Source organism: Chelonoidis abingdonii, chromosome 6, assembly GCF_003597395.2.
Source record: "Chelonoidis abingdonii isolate Lonesome George chromosome 6, CheloAbing_2.0, whole genome shotgun sequence".
Lineage (NCBI taxonomy): Eukaryota > Metazoa > Chordata > Testudines > Testudinidae > Chelonoidis > Chelonoidis abingdonii.
Window position 1 is genome coordinate 52,213,426 of NC_133774.1, and position 3,061 is coordinate 52,216,486.

General features: G+C 42.8%; 1 protein-coding gene across 4 annotated transcripts in view; it reads left to right on the forward strand.

Moving 5' to 3' along the window:
• The window catches only part of LOC116818563 (survival of motor neuron protein-like), a 29,590-nt gene that overhangs the window by 12,885 nt on the left and 13,644 nt on the right, over window positions 1-3,061 (forward strand). The window contains exon 9 of one of the 4 annotated variants that reach the window (XM_032769569.2): window positions 380-541. The exons of 2 other annotated variants lie outside the window; for them this stretch is intronic. The gene's annotated coding sequence lies outside the window, so the exon portion shown is untranslated. Of the gene's footprint in view, window positions 1-379; window positions 542-3,061 lie in introns of those variants that run through there. One more of the 4 variants, XM_032769570.1, reaches the window with a different exon arrangement.

Genomic DNA, 3,061 nt, shown 5'->3' on the forward strand with positions numbered 1-3,061 from the left:
TTTTAGAAACAGTTGCTTGCTTACACATGTAGAGTAGGAGAGATTGTGCTTGAGTTTGGTTTTCAGGACAGGACTAACATCTAGCTCACTTCTTGAGTTTGTGTCCTGTTGAGGGTTTCTTTTTTTTAAATTCCTTCCTCTCCTTATTGCTGAGTATCTGCACTTTAGTTTGAAATAACTTTTGCATAGGATCTCCCTTAAGGAGTAATCACTTTACTACGGTGCAAAACATATATTCTGCCATCTGTTCCTTTTCGCTTGTTTCTCTGACAGACTTGTCTTTAAAGGGCAGATATGATTTATAGTGATTTGCAAGTAATACTTGTTTAAAAAAATTAGTGTGTGCATGCACCCATACAATATAATTTTCTCTTTTAAGCCAGGTACAAATATCTCTGGGAGAGATCTCACTTGTATATTGGCTGATATGAAGATCTGATTTTTTTTAAATAACGAAGACTAACTAGGCTTAACATCTCCAGTTATGGGTTGTTGCTATACTTATTTTGCATGTTTGTAAATAAAATTTACTCAGACTTTGAATTTGCTTTTTTTAACTTTGGTTACAAATTTTGCTACTTAAATGTTTTTACCTTTTGGATGGCATATGTATATAGGAAAGACATAACGTCTAGATCATAGTAGCCTCCTGGACCCTGCTCTGTCTGGCCAGTGCCGCTTCAGCTGGCCCTACTCAGAGGAGTGCAGCCTCTTCCCCCTCCCTCTGGTGCCACAGCAGCCCCTGGTGGGTGAAAGGTATAACTGCAGCAGAATCTATATTCTGCAAAGGGGGGAAAATTTGCTGGAGGGATATGAATTCTGCCTGTGCAGAGGGATGCAAAATTCTCACAGGAGTAGCATGTGCTCCCATTTATTTGCATTTTGTTAAAGGTCTAGCAAAATGCAGTCAATTCAGAGTAGCTCTATACAACACACTTTTCTTACATGTTTGGAGTAATGAAATGTTTAAGTGTCACTTAACTGTCAGTAACCAACTCTGCTCCCACTTCTTGGGCAAATGTATTGCCTTCCTTTGATTTGCCAAGGTTATAATTCACTGGAACTTACATCATTCTGTTGCTGATATAAGAAGGAAGATAATTCAGATCCTCTTTCAAAGTATTGTAACACTGCAATGCTAAAAAATGAAAAGCCCTAAAAAACAGAATTGCTAAGAGTGCTTTTTAGGTAATCATATTTACAGTAGGACTTAAAATGAATCACAGGCTTAAAAGGTGCCTTCCCTCTTTAACCCTCATTTTCATTTCCTTTAGTTTAGATGTAACATCTCACCCTGACAAAGGCTGCAGCTCACTTTTCGGAGAATGAGGGAGGTCACTTAATTAAAATGTACTGGCTATTTTTTTTCACATCTTTTGGAGTCTTAGGTTTTTAAATGTTAAGCAAAACTTTTACAGTCCATATTGGCTATAATACATGGATTGAAACATCAAAATGACTTGTCATTGGACCAATTCAAAACGACTCACCTTTCAGGGTTAATTTCAACCTGGGAGGACATATTAAGTGAGATCCCTGAGCAGTCTGGTACATATCACTATTTTCTGATGGAGTAGAGAGTATACTTATAAAATCTGTGGCTGATGCCAAACTGGGAGTGGTTGCAAGCACAGTGAAGGACAGGATTAAAATTCCAAATTACCTTGATAAATTGGAAAGTAAGAAATTCAGTAAAATTAGTGCAAACACCACCACTTAGGAAGGGGAAAAAAAAGACAGGTACTCACTTTTGTAACTGCTGTTCTTTGAGATGTGTTGCTCATATCCATTCCAATTAGGTGTGCACACGGACAATTTTTACCTGAGCAACACTTGGTGGGTTGGCTGAGGCACCCCCTGGAGTGGTGTCTTTATGACACCAGATATATACTCCCAGTCGACCCACTGCCACCCAGTTCCTTCTTGCCAGCTACTCCGACAGAGGGCAGGTTTGGAAGGGATATGAGCATCACATCTCAAAGAACAGCAGTTACAAAAGTGAGTAACAGTCTTTTCTTCTTAAAGTGCTTGCTCATATCTATTCCAATTAGGTGACTCCTAAACCTTACCCAGGCGGTGGGGCTGGAGAGAGACGTTGCAGAGTGGAGAACTGCTGAGCCAAATGGCGCATCAGCCCTTGACTGTTGGACAACTGTGTAGTGGGAAGCAAAGGTGTGCACTGATGACCAGGTTGCTGCCCTACGCATCTCCTGTATGGGTACATGAGCCAGGAAGGCGGAAGACAAAGCTTGAGCCTGAGTGGAGTGGGCAGTAAGGTGTGTAGTTGGCATGCCAGCCAAGTCACAGCACACAAGGATGCAAGATGTGATCCAGGACGAGATGCGCTGTGTGGAGACTGGGAGGCCCTTCATCCGGTCTGCCACAGCTAGGAACAGCTGGGTAGTCCTCCTAAAAGGGTTGGTTTGTTTAATATAAAAGGTGAGGGCCCTGCAAAGGTCTATGGAGTCCAGCTGTTGTTCTCATTGAGAACCGTGCAGAAGGAAGGACTGGAAGGAAGATGTCTTGGTTGACATGGAAGGCAGACACCACCTTACAAAGGAAGGCAGGGTGTGGTCACAGCTGTACCTTGCCTTATGGAACACTGTATACAGTGGGTCCGACATGAGGGCTCTGAGCTCCGACACACGTCTCACTGAGGTGATAGCGACAAGGAAAGCTATTTTCCAGCAAGGGGCCATCAGCTTGAACGGGACACCCATGAGTCTGGATAGGACCAGGCTGAGGTCCCACATCGGAGCTGGATGCTGAATTTGCGGATACAGATGTCCTAATCCCTTGAACCTGCTGACCATGGGATTGGAGAAGACCGAGCACCCATTTTCACCTGGGTGCAAGGCCGAAATTGCTGCTATGTGTACTCCGACAGAAGAAACTGCTAGGCCTTGCTATTTCAAGGATGAGAGAGTTTAAGATGGTAGTTACTGGCGCCTCCAGACAGGCACTATTGCTCAGAGCACACCAGCAGGAGAAACGCTTCCACTTGGCGTTTTAAGATGTTAAGGTTTTTTTTCTTTTACAAGTTATGAAACAAACATGAATT